The following is a 23,644-nucleotide window of genomic DNA, read 5'->3' as shown; positions in this document are numbered from 1 at the left end:
ACGCTTTATAACACATTGGTGTGAACAGGCTCTGAATGGTGCACAATCCAGGGCCTTCATCCAAATTTTATTTGGGCTTTTCAATTAGCACACCTTTGTTCTCTATATTGGATTAACCACTTCAGCCCCGAAAAAATTTACCCCCTTCCTGACCAGAGCACTTTTTGCGATTCGGCACTGCGTTGCTTTAACTGGCAATTGCGCGGTCGTGCAACGTTGCACCCAAACAAAATTGACGTCCTTTTTTCCCCACAAATAGAGCTTTCTTTTGGTGGCATTTGATCGCCTCTTTTTTATTTTTTGTGCTATAAACAAAGAGTGCCAATTTTGAAAAAAAATATATATATATTTTGTAGTTTTTGCTATAATAAATATCCCCCCCTCTTTTTTTTTTTTTTCTCAGTTTAGGCCTTTCTGTTCTTCCTACCACTATTAGAAAGTGATCTAATTGGTCCTCCAGTTTGTGACAAATGGTGTATATGTATGTAGGTGGTGTGTTGTTAATGCTTAAAGGCAAATTTCTGTGAATACATTTTTATGCAATCATCTCAATTCTAATTTTGTAATAAATATTATTTTAACCACTTGCGACCGGCGCAGGGCAGAATGGCACGGACAGGCAAATGGGCGTACAGGTACGTCCCATAAATTTGTCACTGTGCCATCGCGTGCGTGCTGCCGGAGGTCCAGACGTGCTCTCGCCAGTCTGGACCTCCGTGAGTCCGCGGGGATACCCGCGATCGTCTCACGGGGAGGAAGAACGGGGAGATGCTAATGTGAACGAGCATCTCCCCGTCTGCCTAGTGACAGTGTCACTGATCTCTGCTCCCTGTCATCAGAGCAGAGATCAGTGATGTGTCACACACAGCCACGCCCCCCCCCACAGTTAGAAACACGCCCCTGGACACACTTAAACCCTACACTGCCACCTAGTGGTTTACCCCTTCACTGCTAGTGTCATTTACACAGGAATCAATGCATTTGTATAACACTGATTGCTGTATAAATGACAATGGTCCCACAAATTTGTCAAAAATGTCCGATGTGTCCGCCATAATGTCGCAGTCATGATAAAAATTGCTGATCTCTGCCATTACTAGTAAAAAAAAAAAAAAAAATATTAATAAAAATGCCATAAAACTATCCCCTTTTTTTGTAGACGCTATAACTTTTGCGCAAACCAATCAATAAACGCTTATTGTGATTTATTTATTTTTTTACCAAAAATATGTAGAAGAATACGTATCGGCCTAAACTGAGGAAAAAATATGTTTTCTTATATCTTTTTGGGGGATATTTATTATAGTAAAATGTAAAAAATAATGTTTTTTTTTTTTAAATTGGCGCTTTTTTTTGTTTATAGCGCAAAAAATATAAACCGCAGAGGTGATCAAATAGCACCAAAAGAAAGCTCTATTTGTAGGAAAAAAAGGACATCAATTTTGTTTGGGAGCCACGTTGCATGAATGTGCAATTGTCAGTTAAAGCGATGCAGTGCCGAACCGCAAAAAGTGGTCTGGTCTTTGGCCAGCAAAATGGTCCGGGGCTTAAGTGGTTAATATATACTTGTGTTATGCCTATAAAGTCCATCATCCACCAATTTTTCTTTTAATCCAATTTATGGGGATGTGGCATTATATACTAAATCTCCGTATCCACAGTACCACTCTGTGGTGATACAAACTCTTCATATTGTTCCTTATATTCGCATGTACAACTAAGAAAAAAAGGCAAGCTTTAGATGAGTTGTAATAATCATTGTCATACTTTCTTTCTGCTTTTATTCCCCAAACTGACTACTACTATATTGATTATATTGAATGTTTATTTCATGTTAACCAACTCAATTATTGTTTCTTCTTAGATACATAGGCTTTGCTACCACCTAAATTTTTGGGAAATTTGTATCTGAAGTGAAGTAATAAACTGTAAGTATTCTTTATTTCCAAATGTTAATTCTGTTACAAACACCAATTTTGGCATTTCTGGCACCCCAAGACTGTGTCGTTTTCTGGTTTATACTAGAGGAGATCTATGGTCACAGCGTACACTTTCAGAATTACAACATCATAATTGTAATAACACAATAATATAACCTTACTTGAAAAATCTCCTTTTTATGTTGTGAGTGCTGCCTGTCTGCTGGCTATCCATTTCCACAACTTCCTGATACCCTGCATGCTTTGCAGCTTCTCTTCTGCTGTCTTTCAATTTTGTAAGGACTATGTATCCCATGGTACTTTGCTTCCTTCAAGCAGAGATTCCTGTAGTGGTTCCACCTCCCAATGCTCCTCCTCTCTGCACCTCTGTAGTTCAGAAGACACTCTGAACATGCCTAGAGGTGATTCAGTTCGCATTGTGCTCTATACAAGTATTTCATTCATTCACTCTATGAAATGCGTGACACAACAGTACCTACTCACAGGTCATAGTAAATATGTGTCACATAATTCAAGGTAGTAAATGTGAGGTTTATAAACTTCAAGATTGTTCAGAAAAATAGGAGACTAGAAATAATTGAAATACCATATGGAAATGATTATATGATTTACATTTTTGTCAGTAAATACACTTTAAAGGAAATGTTTCACCACAAATGTTTTTTCTGTATCATGTCCTCCATGTGCACAAACTATATGTAGCACTTTTTCCTATTTTAATAGGTGCAGAAGATCCAGAGCTAGCATGGGTTATAACACCCCCCTCCCCCCTCTGCTTTCTGACCATGCGGCTCTGAATTGGACTTATCATTTATTTGCTCTGGTCTCAGGCAGCAGACACTTGTGTTGGACCATCACTGTCACAGTGCAAGCAGCTAGAGAGAGTGTGTCAGAGCATCTGCAAGGTAAACAATCACAGGTTCGCTTACAGCTGAGGGGAGTGGAACAAAGGGAGCTTTGCTTGAGCACTACAGCACCAATGCAATGCTTTCATTCGGGAGGGGGGGGGGGGGGTAAAAACAGGCAGATGCACCTGTCCATATAAAGCCTACTATACAGCCTGAGGGGGCTGTTCACATGCTCTTGATAATTTGCATTGTAGCCATGGCAAATTTACCAGGGCATGTAATTTGACAGGCAGCACCGCCTGTCGAACACACTCATTCAAGTCAATGGGGGCAGGCCACAACTGCTAGCCAAACACTTGGCTCATGGTTGCAGCTCATTAGTCCAATTAAAAAAGCCGACAAACAGACATTCGGGGGGTGGCAAGATGGCCTCCTGAACGCCTGACAGAGGCTTCTTTGTCGCATTCCGAAAGGCAATCCATTGTGGACAATCCAAGTGTGAACTTAGCCTTGTGCAGAGTGAGGGGTTTGTCTGGGTTTTCCTATGTTTGTCATGTGCTCCATGGTGTGCTGTGCACAATCCATCTGTCTGTTTTCTGTTTATGTGCAGGACAAAAATTAGTAACCTGTTAGCATAAAAAAACTTCACGCATAGTGCGTTGTGCACAATCCATCACTCTTTTGCCTGCTTCTTCCTAAAGAGTATTAAGACCAGAGATATATGTACAAACATTGGTATGTTTTATGTACGACAGGTATGCTCACTGTACAAGTGGCAGCATAGCAACTAAGCTGTGCCTCAGCTCAACAATAGGAATTCCAACAAATCAGGCTTCTGGCAGGGGAGGAGCTGACAGGCAGGAATGGAAGACTGGGAGAGGAAGGATGAGCACTTTGTGGCATCCAGATCCAGGCCTTTATTGTATTGCTCAGTGCGAGTGCATATGAGGGCATAACTACAAAGGAAAACACAGGGATAATGTCATCAATTTGCTGCTGCTCTTTCATTGGTTCAAAAGTGGCTAGGTTGAGTACTATACCAGGCTGTATTCACATTGCAGAGTGATTTTCAGAGAGATCCGGGGGAGCTGGCTATGCAGTGCAGCAGGGGTGGCTGAGCAGTTACACTGTAAATGCTTTGGAACACTGCACAGGCATCAATACAAAACTGACAAACTTTGGGCTAGAGTTACAATTCAGAGAAGATATACTTTAAGCCGTTGTTCACACCGATGTGATGCAGAAACGCACAAGATTAGCTGGGTTTCCTCGCATTACACTGCATAGCAATCGCTGCAGGTGTCAATGTTAGTTTAATGACACCCTGAAACAGATTTTGCTTAATACAGTGCTGTTACCAGAATTGCATCGCATTGGTGTAAACACCCCATATGATGCGATTCAGGTGCAGAAAAAAAGGGTCCTACGCTATTTTGGTGTGGATGCGATACGATTTGAGCCATACAAAATGCATAGTTTAAATCGCACCGCACACAGACATCACATGTGATGTGCAAATGAATGCAGTGCAATGTGGTGTCCCACAGCACAAAAGTGTGAACCCTGGCTGAGAAAGGGGCCTTAAAGTGTTAAATTCCTTTACTATGTTTGCATTTTTATGGAAGGAACATAGGAGTGTTGTTCATAGCAGCCAGACCGGTTTATCATCTATTCTCAAGCCATCACAGGAAAAATGAAAGTGGGGATCTAGTTACAGCTTACTTCTGTTGTGTTTTATATAAATAGTTGTATTTATGAGTGTTTCTTATGAATCACTAGGGATACTCATTTGCACTTTTAGTCAGGGGGACGCTAATAAGTTGCTAAAACCCTTAGTGCCTTAGATTACACCAGAACACAGTGCAGGAAATTCACATTCTGTACGCATTTCCTGCAACATGTTCAAAATGCACTACAGTTGTGATCTGGAGTTGGTGTCAGTGTTAAATTAACAACTCCCCGAATGCAGGTCACAAACAGTGCGTTTTACCTGCATTGGATCGCAAGTTACGGAAGTACAATGTGATCTGGTTTGCAGTGCATTTTTTTTAAAGTAGTGCATGCACTACTTTTGGTGCGAAAAAAAATTATTGGGCTCAAACGCTAAAAGGTTTCTAGCATTTAGGCGTGTATTTAGAAAGTGTTTTTTCTGCCTGTAAACATTTCTCTTCTAATACGCCCATAAATGCCTGTATATGAATGAACACATGGGGAAGAATTGCCAAAACTGGAGCACACAGAATCTGGTGCAGCTGTGCATAGTAGCCAGTCAGCTCCTAACTTTGCCTTGTACAATTAAGCTTTGACAACAAGCCCTGGTTCACACGACTTGCGACTTGAGAGATCAAGGTCACATGACAAGTCGTGCTCCATTAACGGCAATGGAAAGTTCTAATCGGTGCAACTTTAGCAAAAAGGTTCCTGCTCTACTTTTGGTGCAACTTCCTGGTTCCTGCACTACTTTTGGGGGCAACTTCAACATGACTTGCATTGACTTCTTGAAGTTGTATGCAAGCTGCAATGAAGTTGCATACGTGTCCCCAGCGATCCACTTCTTGCACCCACATCCACATCACTGAGAACTCACTAGATAGGGTTGATCTGAATCTGGTGGGTTCTCGCAGGTTTGGAGGTGGGTATATGAGGTGGGTATATGAGGTGGATTACTGGGGACATAGTGTAAAAGTGAATTGTGGAGATACTGGATGAGAAGGGGCATATTTAAAGGCAGGAAGGACCTTGCTTTAAAAGGTCACATTAGACCTTTTGCGGAAAGGACACTAAACACTTTTGTGAATTAACTTGTTTAGCACTTGTTGAGCACTGGACACTTTACTAAGCCCTGGTTCACATTGATGCTACTTTGAAATCGTGCTACTTCACTTTAAGCACGATTTAAAAGTAGCAGGTCAGCGTGATTTCAGGTGCTACTTGAAAGACATCTGTGTGGCTTCATGCACAGATGTATATTGAAGTCGCACCTGAAATCGGCAGGAGTTACTTTTGCAAATCAGTACAGTGCCGCAAAGTCTGCATTGCATTGATTGGAATGGTGCCATTGCCGGTAATAAAAAATATATAAAACAGCGCTAGCAGCCTATATTAAGCAATATACATACTAATAAACAGTGCCTAATATATCAATGTTAAGAGAAAACAAAAACATAAAATCTAAAAGTGCTCAGGTGCTTCAGTGAAAAATGCAACAGTGCTCCAAAGCTTTTGAATCGGTGAAGCGGCTCCCCCTTTGGTGCCCCCACTCACCAAAATTATTGGATCCTCAGCTTCGCAGTCTGGGATCAAATGATCTGGGGATATGCTGGATGGTTCCTCAGTAAAATCTTGCAGGGAGACGTTTTAGGACAGGAAGGATATACCACACATACATGGGGAAACAGAGAGAACTCATAGTGAATTAACGTTTGGCATCAATTATCAAGCACATTCAATGTGCAACTTACAGGATTGTTGGCAAAAACAGGCATCAGTTAAAAAATCATGTGAATGGCATGCGTTCCACGGAGATGGATATTTGTGTCAATGGTTAACACAAACGGGAAGTGCGTCAACGCATTTCGCCCCTCCTCCAGGGCGTCATCGTGTCCTTGGTGACATGAAAAACTAATTTTTTCCTCTGTTTAGGTTGATATGTATTCTTCTGCATACTTTTGGTAAAAAAAAAAAAAAAAAAATCGCAATAAGCATATATTGATTGGTTTGCACAAAAGTTATAGCGTCTACAAAATAGGGGATAGTTTTATGGCATTTTTATAATTTTTTTATTAGTAATGGCTGCGATTTTTATCATTGCTGCGACATTATGGCGGACACATCGGACACTTTTGACACCATTTTGGGACCATTGTCATTTATACAGCGATCAGTGCTACAAAAATGCACTGTTTATTGTGTAAATGGCACTGGCAGATGGGGATTAAAAAACTAGGGGGCAATCAAGGGGTTAAGTGTGTCCTAGGGAGTGATTCTAAATGTGGAGGGGGTGGGCTACTACTGACTTGACAGCGAACACTGCTCCCGATCACAGGGAGCAGTGATCTCTCTCATGTCACTAGGCAGAACGGGGAAATGCCTTGTTTACATAGGCATCTCCCCGTTCTGCGGCTCTGTGACAGTGTTTACTATGCTCAGTTTATGAATGAACAGGAGCCTCTGCCTCCTGTCAGGTATGCTGTACAGGGCCCTGTGATTTCTAACAGCAGCCCTACTGGTAGATCACGATCAACCCGTTGCCGACCCCCATTCTAAACCCTCCCTGTGCTATTCACAACAAACAAAAGAGTTTGGACTATAGATACACTTTAAATCCATAACTTATTAACATAAGAAGCTATAGGGCTGATCGCTTAAAACCCGAAGAGAAGACAAATAGCATACAATTGTGTCGCACAGCCACAGATGAAATTCTTGTTTAACCGTTTGCCGACCGCTGCACACGGATATGTCGGCACAATGGCAGCGGAGGGCAAATGGGCTTACCTGTATGTCCCCTTTAATTGGCGGGTCACATGGGCACGGTCATGCTGTATGTGGCGGGCGTGTGCCGCTAGCCCTGTACAGCATACCTGACAGGAGACAGAGGCTCCTGTTCATACATAAACTGAACACAGTTTACTATGCTCAGTTATTAATATACACAGGAGCTATGGGTACTGATTAATCACTGTGCTGGTTCAACAAAGAAAGGGGCCGGTAAATGACATATTCACTAGCCCCTTCTACCGCTTTTCATTATAACACATGCCCTGTACCCACTGAGAGGGAAGCCGGCAGCACTGCGGGAAGGAATGGGAGGGGGGCCTGGCACAGTGACAAGGGGGCACATGGAGAGAATCAGTGACAGGCAGAACAGGGAGGGGGAATGATGTGGGGAAAGCAATTACAGGAACGATGCCCTGTGTCTCTCCCTGCTGCAGCTGAAATTTGGTGGGAAATAGAGAAACTGGCTTTCAGCTGCTGTAGAAAGCTGTACAGGGCATCCCTCTATGATTGCCCTGCCGCATGGATTCCACCTGCTGTGTGGGCCCCCATGTGTGCCGGGGCCCCCTACAGGAGGACTGGTGCCCCCCCCCCCCCCCTATCAGCAGCACTGTCTATCAAGCAACCATGGCCCTGTTGGGGAAAAGAAGGTTGTGGAAGAGTTTATCTCTTTAAGATTGAGACACACTGCTTTGAACACATATAAACAGGTTTGGCATACATTTTATGCACACACAGAAAAAAATGATTAATATGAAAGGTGGTTATCTGGTGCAAATAAATTACTGGGAGATTTATCGTTTACTGGAATTCAGCTGTTTAATTCCTAATATGTTACAATCTTTTAAACCTTAATCATTGCTGAAATTCCTTTCATTTCCACTAGGAGCCAGCATCAGCCATGTTTTAGAGTGAGATAGCATTGTAACGTCACAGAGTCAAAATAATTTAAATTCAGTTTCAAAGAAGGAAGTATCACTTATTAATAAACACTTATCTGGAAACCGTACAATTATTGTTTGTATATGCAGAGATTTTAAATCCCATATGGGCATATTCAACAAAGAAATCTAAATAGTAATGTAGGTTTGAAAAGCATAGTTATACATATCAAAAGCTAGCAAGTGTAAAATTGATTTAAGAAATGTCACACGGCAAAGCAGGCAGTCGTGGGAGCATTAATTGCGAGCAGATCTTTTTTTTTTTGTTTTGTTTTTTTTTCAGGTGCGGTGGGCATCCTGATTGATAATGGATCTACTATACTTCAGGGGAAATTGTATTTTATTTTTTAACCACTTCAGCCCCCTTCCTGGCCAGAGTACTTTTTGCAATTCGGCACTGTGTCCGTTTAACTGACAATTGCGCGGTCGTGCGACGTTGTACCAAAACAAAATTGATGTCCTTTTTTTCCCCACAAATAGAGCTTTCTTTTGGTGTTATTTGATCACACCTGCCGTTTTTATTTTTTGCACTATAAACAAAAACAAAGCGACAATTTTGAAAAAAGCTTTTTTTTTTACCTTTTTGCTATAATAAATATATAAAAAAAAATATTTTTTTTCCTCAGTTTAGGCCGCTATGTATTCTTCTACATATTTTAATTATGCAATAAGCAAATATTGATTGGTTTGCGCAAAAGGTATAGCGTCTACAAAATAGGGGATATATTTATAGCATTTTTATTATTATTTTATTTTTTTACTAGTAATGGCGGTGATCTGAGAATTTTATCATGACTGCGACATTATGGCGGGCACATCAGACAATTTTGACAAATTTTTCGGACCATTGATATTAATACAGCAATCAATGCTATAAAATTGCATTGATTACTGTAAAAATGTCACTGGCAGTGAAGGGGTTAACACTAGGGGGCGCTCTAGGGGTTAACTGTATTCCCTGGGAGGTGATTCTAACTGAAGGGGGAGGGGACTGACTGGAGGAAGTGACTGATCATGGTTCCTAGCTAATAGGAACACACGATCTGTCACTCCTGTCAGAACAGAACAGGGAAGTGCGTGTTTACCCTGTTCTGTCTCTCCTCTTCACGATCGCTTGTGGCTGGCGGTCATCGTGACTGTCGGCTGCAAGCACCGGCACCCTACTGTGCAGCGGACATGCGCGTACCCTCTATCCCAACCCTACGAGCCGATGTATAGCTACGATGGCTCGCGCAGGAGAGCCAACCTGCTGCAGTATAACTGTGGCGGTTGGTCGGAAAGCGGTTAATAAAGGAATTTTCCAAAAATCTTGTACTGTCTTTATTCACTTCTACACTTTTTTGGTGAATGGGTAGGGATACATATCCCATACGCATTCACTCATTCACTTCCAGATTCCGATGAGCTCCCCTGCCCGCAGACCCTCACAGCTACCACCCAGGGTTGTGGGGAAGAGGCCCTTGTCCACAGGCTACAGATGTTGATGAAATGCTAGTTTATTTAGCAGGACCGCTCAACAGAAGCCAATGTCACTACTTCTGTTAAATAGACAGGACCACACAGATCTAAATTCAGCATGTGAATACATCATTTTTACACTTTGATGTAACATTGAGCAGTCCGTGTGACTATATACGATTCTCCCCAATGAGTTTTGTTGTTGGAGGTTTGGTGTGTGTTATCGGTTTTAAAAGAAAAACTAGTAGTTGGGGGGTCACTGCATCTAAAGGCTGTTCTTTTTGTGTGTTTCTATTCGGATGATGAACTCCGGATGAATTGTATTTTATACCCTTGCGCATTGTCATATCTATTATAGATTGTTGTAAAATTCTTCTGCTTTGTCCCCTTGTATTGTATGATATTACTGTTGAACATGCCTAGATGTGGTTTGTTGGTTACTTTAAAAAAAAAAAAACTTTATTCTTACTATGCATATAAAATAACATGAAAAATAACATGACCCAGTACACAGTATGTTCTTGAAATGTCAACTGATAATAGAATGATAATACAAGGTACGCAGAATTGAAAGTCCAAGAATATTAGAGGACATGAGTTCCTTGAGCTCTGCAGTTTACCATACTTTTTTAAACATATGTCTTATGCCTAAGCTGGTTAATACAAATGATGCTTGCTCCATCATATGTGGTAACATATACTCATGACACCTACACAAATATTATTATGGTTGCCACAGAGAGTTCTGCATTTGTTGCAAGACTGTCTAGTACATTAATAAAACTAAAATTAGTAAAATAAAATTTCTATATACTGAGCAAGCCACACTGATACATAGCATAATAATTTCCCTGTCTAAACAGATGCATGCAGATAGGAAGGGAAAAAACTCTGGACAGCCGCACTCCGGATGGAATCTGTAATGACTTGTGCCTTTATTTTTCAAGTAGAAATTACATCACACGAACCACAGCAAAAGAAAATATAGAACAAATACTGACGTGTTTCGCACTGAAATCAGTGCTTACTCATGAGCTATGAGTAAGCACTGATTTCAGTGCGAAACACGTCAGCATTTTTTGTTCTGTGTTCTCTTTTGCTGTGGTTCGTGTGATGTAATTTCTACTTGAAAAATAAAGGCACAAGTCATTACAGATTCCATCCGGAGTGCGGCTGTCCAGAGTTTTTTCCCTTCCTATCCACTTAGTTTCATAGTTAGTAAGGTTGAATAAAGACACTAGTCCATTCAGTTCAACCTGCGTGAGTGTCTACCCTTATCCCTGTACATTGCACACTCACATTGGTCCCTACCCTCAAGGAGCCAACAATCCAAGTTCCTCATTCATATACTAGGGCCAATTTTGGACAGAAGCCAATTGGCCTACCTGCATGTCTTTGGAGTGTGGGAGGAAACCGGAGTACCCCGGAGGAAACCCACACAGGCACAGGGAGAACATGCAAACTCCAAGCAGGTAGTGTCATGGTTGAGATTCGAACCAGCAACCCTTTTTACTGCTAGGTGAGAGTGCTAATCACTACACCACTGTGCCGCCATATATATTGCTTGTGTATTAGCAAGCGCCTGGGACTCCTTACCTGGAAATCAAGCTATTATCCTAGTGGATTGGCCTGGAGCGGTGGCATTTTCTCTTTTTGTCTCCTAAACAGATGCATGCCCCAGGTATCTTTTCCTTTTACCTCTCACAGACAGAACTAGAGACCTTACCGCGTAATTGCAGAACCCCATGTAACGCAGACACATGCTATTTAACCCATTTGAATGTCTATGGAAGGAGTTTAATGACTTTCATGAGTTTGGCAAACATAGTTACTTCCATTTTGATTTTTGAAGATATATATTTTTTACATTACAGAAACAAAAAATTGTGGGTGCTATAGTTTAGTATTTTCTGTATGGCAGGCTAGAATCCAGATATCCCATGCAAGAAATGGGGAAGGGCAGGGTGCGCAACAAAGCAAAAGTTATCCCGCATAAAAAAAGTTTTGTTACAATTTGCTGAAAGGGGTAGGGGAGATGGACTAAGATGAAAGGAAGTAGCAAAAGGTCTGCTTTAACCAAGCCAACCTGGAAGTATGAAAGGATACCACAGGGACTGTATCCAATATGACTACTTGTCAATCCTTCTTACCATTAATGAACTAGCAAAAGCTTTTCAGACAACAGTTTGCATTTTCCCAATAAATGCAAAGTGTTTTCTGATTGGATGAGGTGGAGATTTTGATTTCAACACACCACCCCCTCACCTCATCCAGTCAAAGAGGGCTTTGCATTCATTGAGAAAATACAAAGTGTTCTCTGAATGGCGCCCATGCTGAGCAGCTGACCTCCTGTGTTCAGTAAGCAGTGGGGCAACCACTCGGCACGGGACCTGGAAGCTAGTGGAGATCACTGAAGTCCACTGAAGATGAAGATCACTGAAGTAGCGGTGCCTACTACAGTGATTTCCAGCTTTTGAGGGGATCCCACAGGAATGGTACATACATATCTACGAGATATGTAGATATCTACATATCTATCTACATATGGTCCAAGCTGGCTGTAAGAATTGCCATACGTAAACTTCAAGTGGTTGTAAAGACTCAAGGTTTTTTTACCTTCATGCATTCTATGCATGAAGGTAAAAACCTTCTGTGTGCAGCAGCACCCACAGCCCCCCTAACACTTACTTGAGCTCCCTCTAGATCAAGCAATGTGCACAGGACACGAGACAGCAGTGGGAGCCATTGGCTGACGCTACTGTCAATCAAAGCCAGTGAGAAAATGAGGAGGGAGGGGAGCGGGGCCAAGCTGTGGCTCCATGTCTGAATGGACACGCAAAACAGTGGCTCAGAAGTGTGCCTGTTTGGGTGCCCCTATTGCAAGCAGCTTGCTCTGGGGGCACTTGACAGGAGGGAGGGGCTAGAAAATCCGGGGAGGGACACAAGTAAAGGAGGATCAAGGCTGCTCTGTGTAAAACCACTGCACAGAGCAGATAAATATGACATGTTTGTTATTTAAAAAAAAAACATTGGCTTTAATATCCCATTAATTACTTTGCTATTTTAATATAGAAAAAAGTAATAAACATGTTATACTCACCTGTTCTGTGCAGTGGTATTGCACGGAGCGCCCCAGATTCTCCTCTTTTTGCCACGGCGGCACTCCTGGCCTCTCCTATTTTTCATGTGTCCCCATAGCAAGCGGTTTGCTATGGAGGCACATGGTGTCTGCTTGTTCCCGAGCTGTGTGCGTCTATAGAGCCACGCTCAATAGACACACACCGCAGCTTGCTGCAATTGATTGACAGCAGCAGGAGTCAATGGCTGTTCGAGTCCCTGTGTGAAGAGGAAGAGCGAGGAGAAGAGATTCAGCAATGCACAGTGCTGGATCTTGTCTCCCCTCTTTTCCCCTTCATACAGGAAAGGGGGAGGATGGAGATCAATAAAACAGGGAATGCAATAAGGTAAAAAAAAAAAAAAAAAGTTTTTAGCTTTAGCGACGATGTAATGATATACTGAAATCATGATAAGAGGAATTCACAGAAGACATTTTCCTAGCTACATATGGCAAGTGCCGGCATCCTGTCTGCATTTAGAATTTTAAAATGACTGACAGCTTTCCTGTAGACCTAAGTAGTAAAAAGACAGTCAAGCATGTGCAGATATGTATTAAACTAGTATCCTTACTATTTTCTAAATTTTATTCATTCTAACACTCGACCTGATCTGGAAGTTTCACTTAAATTTACAGAAATAAAAAGTGCTATCATATTATGTAGACCTTTACTAATATACTGTATGTTGTGTACTGCCTCTGGAAGCTGAAGTTATTTGCAATTCAGATTACTAACTAGCACATAGCTCCTGATTACATGGGTGCAGCTAAACCTGTGATGACAGGGCCTGTATCAGCCTGCACAGATGTGAACAATGCACAGCTTGTACAGTCATTAGTGTGTTGGAGTACATTGCAAGCCTTTAGGGATTCCGCTTCTAATTAGTATCAAACAGACATTTATTAATAACCGTTTGCAAGAGTAGTCTTTTTTTAGTAGATCACCTTTAAATGTTTGGAAATATCTGTAAAACAGAATGTGTTTGTTATAACCTATTTTCTTTTAGGGTCCATTCAGATGTGCAGCCAGGGCATGGTAAAAGCAGACGGTTGAGCCCACTCAAAACTGGCATGCAGCCATGAATGGGGCCTCGCCCAAGGCCGTCTTTAAGGCAGGGCAAAAGGGGCAGCTGCCCTGGGCCCTGTCATTGTTGTGGGGCCCAAAGCAGCTGCCTCATACTTGCCAACTATCCCAGTTTAAATTCCCTTGTCCCTTGAAGTTTTAGTCCTGTGCTGTGTCCTGATATCTCAGTGTGAAGTGCTGCTACTAATGCTGCCCAGTTCTGCCCTATTGTGTACAGATGACTCACCTGCAGACCCTGTGTTTACATGTAAATAACCGGCAATCATATGTAAATAGAGGCGGCATTCATATGTAAATAGCTGCATCCGGCGACATGGATATGTAAATAAAGGTGGCATTCATATTTATATCATGCCCCCAGCAGTGAGGGGATGATGTGCTGTAACCTCTAGCAACCAATCAGTGAGCAGTATTACTGTTCAGTAATCTCTAGCAACCAATCAACAAGCAGAAATCATGTGCTGTAACATCTAGCAACGAATCAGTGGGCCGTGCTGTAACCTCTAGCTACCACAGTCAGGAAGCTGTAATGATACACTGTAACCTCTGGCAACCAATCATAATCGCTGCCTGATCTCATTCAGTAAACTGATTTGGAGTCTACCTGCTATTTATTGTATGTCTCGGAGCAGGTGGAGAGCGAAATTGTATGGTGGGGGGCCCAATCAATATTAAAGATGGCCCTGGCCTCGCTACAACTGCCCTGCAGCTTTATACAATGCGCATGGTTGAGGTGCAGTGGGTCTGCATTTAAAGGGTTAAAGTGGGCTATGAAGACCACCATGAATTGCTTTTCAGAAGGGTGGCAAGCCCCCCCCCCCCCCACCACACACGCACACGCACGCACACACACACACACAAGCACACATTGCACCCACACACTTCAAGGGTTAAATGCTTTATTCTTTGCTTGCGCAGGTTCCTCTCTACCATGACTGGTCCCCCAAAGCTGCTTTTGTCTCGTCACGGCCTCACGTATAATGCAGGACCAGCAGTACATAGTAATTGTTTTATTACTCATTACAGTTTGGTTTCACCCTGTTGCAGTGCATTAACAAATGCACGTTAGCATGCATTGTATAAAGCCAGCCTGTTCATTTGAATGGGTTGTCTAATGCACCAAAACCCACCAAAATGTACATGTGCTGTTTTTTTGGAATGCATTGCACCACAATGCATGATAGTGTATTACCATGCATTGGCAAGCTGTGTTGGGTTGTTATTGAGAGTGAATCACACCACAGCTCATTCACTTTCACTGGTTGCAGTGACATGTATGCTAACTCATGCATCGCTCCAGCGCAATGGTATAAACCCAGCCTCACACCAATCCCTTGAATAATTGTTTTTTTTTCTTCAGAAAATAAACTTAGAGCAAGAATAAATCTGTATGTACTGATAGTGTTGGAGTGAAAATCTAGTGCTAATAAGAGGCAGAAATCAAGCTGTACAGTGTTACTAAAATGAAGACGTTGTTGTTGTTCTACCTTTTTGGCTGATCTGTATACCACGGTCACATGATAAACTGCAGGGTCTGTAAAGTGCTGAGTGTTCAGGTAGGAGGAGATTTCCATCATAGCCTGTGTCCTCATGCTGTTATGGGAAGCAGATCATCCATGAATTAAGATGACATCCCATCCATTATGTTCTTTTTTTAGTTACTGGACATGGAGGAGGAGGGAGAGACTGGGCTGTCATTTAGGATCTGTATACACGCCCAAATGTGTGATGTCATATCATGTGATCTGAAAAACTCAGCTCAAGACAGGAAATATTCTCTCCAGCAATAGAGACAAACCTGAGCATGTGTAGCAGGACTAACCTTACTGTGTATTATCTGGCCTTGCCAAGAGAGACCCTGCAGGAGGGGGAGGATCAATCCATACAGGATCAAAAAGCTTTTTTTTTACACAATACAGAGTATTAACCCCTTAAGTTCCACAGAGAGAACAACAAGCATGCTATTCTGTATATACAGACAGACTTTTTTTTTTACTGTTGTGGGTTTAGTAACCCTTTAAGGGCCTTATCAGGACATATAGTTCTGGTCAGGAGAGACTTTATTGGAGCACAGAATACAAGCAGATAGGCTTATGGGAATGCATGAATAAGTCTTTCAAAAAGGTGAAAGGACCTCAAGGTAAATGGCATTTTTGTAGAGCAGACCTTTGATGTTGGGTTTGGCCTTTTGGATTGTTAAAGCATATTCAAAGTCTAGCTTAAACAATCTATGGATAGATCTGTTTTGGCTTACTGGGACCCTGTCAGCTGTGTAAAATTATATATATAATACTAAAATTTCAGCCCAACTCCATCAAGAACCTTTCATTTTGCTTTTGTGAGGCAGGAAAGGGTTAGAAGGTCTCCGTTGGTGTATGTGCCTCTTTTGATAGAATAGGAACTGAGAGGCCTCCGTTACATTTTTGCCAGTGTTAGATGGTCCCTGGGGTCCATCTATTGGGTTCATTTATTAACTTTAGATGTAAAATTGGGGCAACAGCTAAAGCAGCAGCAATGTGAACACTGTCATTATATATCATGGCAATCAGAAAGATAACTAACAAATAGGGTCAGGTCAAGGATATTTCACTTTTTTTGTTTTCTTTTGATAATTTTGTGTTTTTTTTTTTTATTAGCCCTGGTTCTTACTTAAAGTGGCTGTAAACCACAGTTATTAAATCTGAGCAAAGCACATAGATCTGTAGTGTTTACTTATTCCTCTCCATAGCTCTGATTGCCATTTTTCTCTAGTGCTGTGTTTCTCTGTTACTAGCATTTGTTACAAGTTGTCCTGATACCACAGATAAAATGGTAAGGGGGAGGAGAGCTCAGCACACAGCTTGTTTAGTCACAACACACCTGTGCATTGTTCTTCTGGTGCTGTTGGTGAGAGGGGTGTGTCCCTTTTCTTCCAATCAGCTCTCACACACTGTACAAGAGCTCTAACTGCAGCTCCCTGCCCCCTCCTCTGTGATACTAATACATGCAGAAGGATTTTATCTAAATTCAGCACTTTGAAGGGATGTATAAAAGAGAAGACTGCAGATAAATAAGTAAAACGTATGTAGGATTTGTTTCATCTCTGTGTATTATCTGAGGCTATTCACTTCACTGGGTATATGTGAGGGTTTGCAACCACTTTAATGCTGCTTTCAAAAGACTTGTTTAATACTGTGATTTAAAAAGAAACAGTACAATAAAGGCAATGGCTGCATTGTTACTATATTGACATGAAATAATGTGCTGGTTGTGGATTTGATTTAAAGCTGAACTCCAGTAACAAAAGCTTTCATCTAAATATATTCCTCCATATCCACAAAAGGATTTCAACCAGTAACACCATTATTGTACTGTTTATAGCCTGAGTGTAGATGGGGGCCAAGCAGGTACCACTCACTATAGGCTGCCTGCAGAAGACTACAGGAGGTGGAGACCAGACCGGTCACCCTGCACAAAGACAGAGAGAGCAGCTCCTGCACAGAGCAAAAATTTAAGGTGGACTACTGCATAGATGTGTAATAACACAAGTCACGCTAAAATTCAAGTGCGAATACACATGACCTTTGTATTTAGAAAACATTTGCTGATTCCAGAGTTCAGCTTTCAGGACTCATTTTCACTTGCAGTCAGAGGTGGCGAGGAATTAAAAATAGGTAGATGAGCCACGGTTGGACCAGCACCCTCAGAGTGGATGCACATGACATGAAATATGAACAAAGCATATCCCTCTATAGTAAGTCTCTATAGTAATTCTCAATCCAGGGCACTAAGTGTCATTTCTGTCTACTGCCTTGTTTGTCTGCTATACGCATAAGTCACGTCTGACAAGTTTTCCTGACACCAAGAGAAAAATGGTAACAGGGGAGGGAGCCCCAGCTGCTTGACAGCCTCAACTCTGTTCCTATGTGCCATGTGAAGGGGGAGTGTCCCTTCCCTCCAATCAGCTCTCAGAGCTCTTCTCACTGATGTAACTTCAGCTTTCCGCCACCTGATTTTCAGAGTTGAGAGCTCCTGTGTAAATTCTGCACTTTGAATGAATATAGGGGGACTACTGTAGATAAACAGGTACAACTTAGGCAGGAGGATTTGTTTCATCGCTGTGTATAACCTGAGGCAGTCACTTCCCTGGGTATATGTGAGGGTTTACAGCCACTTTAAGCTAAAATAGTGGCTGGAGGAGTGGTACACTTGCCGCAGCAAAAATTATACCACGTGTTGCATTCTGCATGGGCAGTTAGGCTGCCAAATACGATCCTTTCAAATCAATAGGCCATGCTGCAACTACATGCAGCTGTCTGTGTTTGCTGTGCTGCAGGTTTTGGTTAAAACGCATCCAGGAGGTGACATATCATCTCCCATTTGCTTGTCAACTGCAGACTGAAAAGTGACCCACTGTGGATTGATTTTCAGAGGGCAGTGCAAGTATAAATGAGAATTTAAAAAAAACATTAATGTTATTTGTTTACAAAAAGGAAAGAAAGGGTCCCTGACAACTGTGCTAATTTGTCCATAGGTAAGCTTCTTAAGCCCCATACACACTATCAGATTTTCTGCTGAATTTTGTCTTCAGGTTTACCAAAACCATGTAGTGCAAGGGCCTGCCTGATTGCATACACATTGAAACTCCTAAGGTTTGACCTCATATTATATGGTTTTGGTAAATCTGAAGGAAAGAATCAGCAGAAAATCTGATAGTGTGTATGGGGCTTTAATTCTGCCTACATTACATCATATGTTGTTGATAGAATCAAGCACTCAATTTCAGGAAGAATTGTGCTTTGGAAATTTCTGGTGACCAAAAGCCTACTCTGAAGAAAACAAAAAGCGCAACATCCCCTGTTTGACAGCAGGATTGTGACATCACCAGTTGTTAGGATACACTCTAAACATTGGTCTAATAATGAAGGCACAGCACGCAAAATAACAGGCTGTGCTTTACCTACCGACTGAAGGAGAAGAACGTGGTTTTGCTCATTGATTTAATTTGTCCTAGAAAATGTACCTATGCAATCTGAATGACAGAAAAAAAAAAATAGGAAAAAATTGGTTTTTTTGAATATAAGTTATTACAAGGCAGTCAAACATCAGTCTTCTTATGTCTGCGTGTAATCTCACTGTCATCTGCTAATCTGTGACAAAGAGCATGCAGAAAGCCGAGATTATTGCTTATCTAAAACTACTTAATGTGGAGCTAAAATTCTAAAAGTAAAGAGTTGTTACATTATAGGCAGGGCTTTTGTTTCTGTTGGGACTTGCAGGAACTGTGTCTTGGCACCTCTGCCGATGGGCGCTGCCAGGGGGACCATTTTTCAGTTGGATTGCAGGCAGGTGGCCACATTTTCCGATGCTGCCTCTGCAGCTCCTGACCCTACTGTTGCTGTAGGGGGTCTATTGTTGCTGCTGGGTACAGTGGGGGTTATTGGTGCTGCTGCTGCAATAATGTACTCAAAGGCCTCATGCACACAGGCGGCGTGTAGACCTATGCAGTATAAAAAGGAGGCATGTTTCCGTGCCTACAAATCGGAGTCCTTGCATACAGCTTAGTAGAAATCAATTGCAAACTGAAAAACACAGTGGCTGTTTGCATATATTGACACGCTTTCCTAGTGGTACTTGCATGCAGTGATGTATGTGAACAGGAACGTATGCCCTGAACACAATATGCATTTGGCACATACCTCCTTGTATGCATCTAACTGGAACGGGTGTATGCTGCGTATTTCAACTTGCCATTGTTTTTTCAACAAGCTGCTGACTGTAGTTTACTGTACTTAAGACCTGGGACTTGCGAGCCCCAAAATACATCTGGTTTTGATGCTGTGTGGCTCACAGACCCCACCCCCCCCCCCCCGTGTGCGTGAGCCTGTAGCCTTTTACCCGTACTGTGTGCAGGCTGCCTTTGTTTTGACATCATTCTCTAAGAGGGGGAGGTGCTAGGAGGTGGGTAAGGGTGGAAACGAGGAGAGGTTCTAGGCACCCTGACATTGCATCCCTGCCACTCCTGCTACAGAACCCCTGACTGTAAAACTTCCTGCCTCCAGGCACCTCAAACACTGTGCCTTTCTGCCAGTCAGCTACCCCTCCTTAGCCACTGTGCCACTGTATACTCCAACACCACTCCTTCTGTCTCTACTATCCCCCTGTGACTGCTCCCCCTTTGTCACCTTTGCATCCCCATGACTAAGCTCCAGGGGCGGAGTGAAACGCGTTGGGATGTGGCCTGGTGCGAGCCCGGGCTGAGGTTGTCTCTCTCATATCACCATAGGACTCCGTGGATGTGTGGCACCAGGGATCTATCCTCTCTTCCTTCCAGTCACCTTTGCAGGGCCGGGCAGGGAGGAGGGGGCCCTTAGCCTGAAGTTTCAGGGCTCTTCGCCTGCTTGACATTAAGCTCTGCCCACTTACTTCTCCCTCTGGTGACATGACCTTTTCCCCAGTGTCGCCTGTAGTTAGATCATCTTCTAAAGGCTAAGTCCAATTTTAAGAACATGTTACATTTTACATGTTTTTAGAGTGTAGTAAACAGTCTGCCTTTACAGTCACGTCATTCATTCACATAAATCTCTGAATGAATTTGCTACAGGCCTTTTTTGCCAGATGGACTTGTAGTTCTCAGTAGAACACAAATGCGGCAATGACCACATTCATAGTCTGTTGACACTTCCTCTAGATCTCTAACTGAAAGTCTGTACCTCCTGTATAGAGCAGGAGCTGGCAGGGAGCAAAAATCTTTAAGTGATTTGTATAAGAACATGAAATGTCCCCTTAAAGAAGTACTTCAATATCCCTTTGATGTAAAAGGGGACAGGAAATAATGGTCTTAAAGTGTTACTAAACCCACCATAGTAAATCAGTCTGTATATGCAGTAAATAGGAAAACTAAAACTGTGAGCGCAAAGATACATGTACCCCTATCTATGTGGCAGATAATGTCCGAATCCATCTCAGTCGCAGTTCATTAGTCCATAAATGGAGCATAGAACAAAGTAAAAAGGGATGGTGGTAGACGGCAGCTGTTCTAAGAGAGAAGCCAGCTCTGTATAAGGAAGACAAGGGAAGCGCCACCTAAGTGCAATAAATTTAGTTTTTGGTTTAATGACACAAAAGGTAATGCACTTACGGGAAGGAGATTAAAAACAAGCGCCACTTTGTGCTGGTGGCACGTGGTGCAGTCTGGTCTGGTCCCTAGTCCAACCTATTCCAGCCTGTTTGTTCTTTCCAGATTCCCCTCTCCTTGTTGCTTCCTCTGGTTCCTCTTCCTGTGACGTTGTCACCTGTGTTCCACGAAGGACTTAGCAGACTTCCTGGAGGCTGCAGGAAAAGGACTGAACACCTCGTCTCCCATCACTGCCTTCCTGTGGAATAGGGTGGACTAGCAGCCAGACCGGACTGCACCATGTGCCACCAGCACAAAGATGAGCCTGTTTTTAATCTCCTTCCTGTAAGTGCGTTACCTGTTGTGTCATTAAATCAAACTAAATTTATTGCACTTAGGTAGCGCTTCCTTTTGTTCCCTTGTATATGCAGTAAAGCATGGTTTTTATGCTCACTGTGGAACTTAAGGGTTTAATCCTTTTGCATTGTTTAAAAAGGCTGTCTTCTCTGATCCTCCCCTTCTTTTACTGTCCCCAATGCATCTACTGAAAGTACAGAGCCTTTGAGGCACTCTGCACATGCTCAGTTTGATGTGTATTGCTAGAGAGTTTTTTTTTTTTTTTTTTTTTTGGGGGGGGGGGGGAGTGAGGGTGCATGTGATCTGCACAGGGCCAGTTAGCACTGTCCAGACAGAGGGTCAAGGGTCATGCAGCCTCATAGGACAGTCAAAGGAGAATGCCTCCTTGCTGTTTGCAGCGATTCTGAATACTGTATATATTTTTTTAAACCGGAGCCATTGGCGGCCAAGTAAACGGGAAGTGATGTCATGACGTCGCTTCCGTGTTTACAATCAGGAGACTGGAATAAAGCCATTTATGGCTTCAAGCCAGTCTGTCCCTTGCTGCCAGAAGCGGCGGATTGTTGATCTGGGCTCCCGGTGGAACGGGAGTCCGGTAAGAGCAGCGGGAGGTGGGGGGCATCCCCTCCTGCTCCTCTGGTATAACAGCCGAGCGGCTTTTAGCAGCATCAGATGTTATCGCTGGAAAGCCGATCGCCGGATCTAAAAAATGGTTCCGGGATAATGCCTACAGGTGCGGGCATCATCCCAGTATAACCCCCGAAAGCCAAGTACGCACAGCTGCATATGCTCGGTGGCAAGGGGTGAAAGGAAGCAAAAAATTCCAATCAAACAGAAATTTCCCTAGCAGAGGGTTCCACCATTATTGCATCATGGTTATTCAGCCTCCTGGCTTACTTATAACACAGTTGGTTTAGGCCTCACGCCTAGGCCATAGGACTATTCCTCAGACCTGTATGCTTGGCTCAAACTCTCTCCTAGCTTACTCAGGGTTCAAACTGCCACCTACAATCTCTCAAAAGAACATGGATGTCTTCCCAACACACACACAAACTCGTGTCTGAAGGGCAGAGTCCTCCTGACTGCTCAGCGAGACTTCCTGTCTCCTTGGGTGGAGCTGTCTCCAAGTGGGAGCCTTGAGCTCTATCCCTAGGATGTTTATGAACCCAGCCCACAGGTGTGCAATCAGCATGCCTCTGTTTACAAGAACCAGGGTGAAAGTGCTAATCCACATCGTGAAATGGGGTCGCTTCTCCACACCACTTACAGACTGGAAGATTTTCCCCCTTAATAACCAGGCCATTTTTTTTTTAAAGCACTGCATTGCTTTAACTGACAATTGGGACCCTGTACCCAAAGTTGACGTGCTTTTTTTTCCACAAATAGAGCTTTCTTTTTGGTGGTATTTGATCACCTCTGCGTTTATTTTATTTTATTTATTTTTTTTGCGCTATAAACAAAAAAAGCAAAAATTTTTTGAAAAAAAAAACAATATTTTTGACTTTTTGCTACAGAAAAAAATTAATTTCTTCATCAGTTTAAGCCAATATGTATTCTTCTACATATTTTTGGTAAAATAAAATCGCAATAAGCATATATTGATTGGTTTGCACAAAAGTTATAATGTCTACAAAATAGGAGACATATTTATGGCATTTTTATTATTTTTTTTTTACTAGTAATGGCGGTGATCGGACACTTTTGACTCTTTTTTTGTGACTATTGACATCTGTACAGCGATCAGAGCTAAAAATAGCCACTGATTACTGTATAAATGTCACTGGCAGGGAAGGGGTTAACACTAGGGGGCGATTAAGGGGTTAAGAGTGTTTCTAACTGTGTGGGGGCTTGGCTGACTGGAGGAGGAGAAAGATCGCTGTTCCTAATCTCTAGGAACAGCAGATCTCTCTCTAACTCCCCTGTTAGAACGGGGATCTGTCTCTTTACATTGACAGATCCCTGTTCTGGCTCTAGTTCCGCCAATCGCGGGTGGCTGACGGACATCGAGGCTGCTGGCCACACGCATTGGGTTCATCTGCTATGGCTCCTGCTATTGCTTCTTAAATGAGCTGGCGTACAGCTACGGCAATTTGCGGGAACGTGCCAACCTGCTGCTGTATAACGATGGCGGCTGGTCGGCAAGTGGTTAATCGAAAACTTAGTTCAACTTTCAATATAAGGGTGCCTTTTGGACAATAACCTGACATACTATGTGAATAACTGCACATTGTCTGCTGCATCACTGCAAAGGGTGTTTCCATGAATTAAGTCTTTATTGTTGATATCCAAGTTCATCATCTACCTAGTT

General features: G+C 42.5%; 1 protein-coding gene across 3 annotated transcripts in view; it reads left to right on the top strand.

Moving 5' to 3' along the window:
- COA1 (cytochrome c oxidase assembly factor 1) overlaps positions 1–23,644 on the top strand; it is a 176,552-nt gene that overhangs the window by 40,580 nt on the left and 112,328 nt on the right. For 2 of the 3 annotated variants that reach the window (XM_077491695.1, XM_077491696.1), the window contains exon 2: positions 1,865–1,928. The gene's annotated coding sequence lies outside the window, so the exon portion shown is untranslated. Of the gene's footprint in view, positions 1–1,864; positions 1,929–2,693; positions 2,846–23,644 lie in introns of those variants that run through there. The other variant, XM_077491697.1, reaches the window with a different exon arrangement.

Source organism: Lithobates pipiens, unplaced genomic scaffold (genome assembly GCF_037356315.1).
Source record: "Lithobates pipiens isolate NorthernLeopardFrog02 unplaced genomic scaffold, aLitPip1_a1.2 Scaffold_19, whole genome shotgun sequence".
NCBI classification, from domain to species: domain Eukaryota; kingdom Metazoa; phylum Chordata; class Amphibia; order Anura; family Ranidae; genus Lithobates; species Lithobates pipiens.
Note: the sequence above shows the minus strand (reverse complement) of the source record. Positions and strands in the feature narration are given on the sequence as shown.